Below are 645 nucleotides of genomic sequence, written 5' to 3'. Positions count from 1 at the left end.
ACACACCTGGTCTCATACAGGTGACATTCACACACCTGGTCTCGTACAGGTAACACTAACACACCTGGTCTCGTACAGGTAACACTAACACACCTGGTCTCACACAGGTGACACTAACACACCTGGTCTCATACGGGTAACATTCACACACCTGGTCTCACACAGGTAACACTAACACACCTGGTCTCATACAGGTGACACAAACACACCTGGTCTCATACGGGTAACACTAACACACCTGGTCTCACACAGGTAACACTAACACACCTGATCTCATACAGGTAACACTAACACACCTGGTCTCATACAGGTGACACTAACACACCTAGTCACATACAGGTGACACTAACACACCTGGTCTCATACAGGTAACACTAACACACCTGATCTCATACAGGTAACACTAACACACCTGGTCTCATACAGGTGACACTAACACACCTGGTCACATACAGGTGACATTCACACACCTGGTCTCATACAGGTAACACTAACACACCTGATCTCATACAGGTAACACTAACACACCTGGTCTCATACAGGTGACATTCACACACCTGGTCACATACAGGTGACATTCACACACCTGGTCTCGTACAGGTGACATTCACACACCTGGTCTCATACAGGTGACACTCACACACC

This window comes from Austrofundulus limnaeus, unplaced genomic scaffold, assembly GCF_001266775.1.
Source record: "Austrofundulus limnaeus strain Quisiro unplaced genomic scaffold, Austrofundulus_limnaeus-1.0 Scaffold2894, whole genome shotgun sequence".
Lineage (NCBI taxonomy): Eukaryota > Metazoa > Chordata > Actinopteri > Cyprinodontiformes > Rivulidae > Austrofundulus > Austrofundulus limnaeus.
This window is presented reverse-complemented; position numbering follows the sequence as displayed.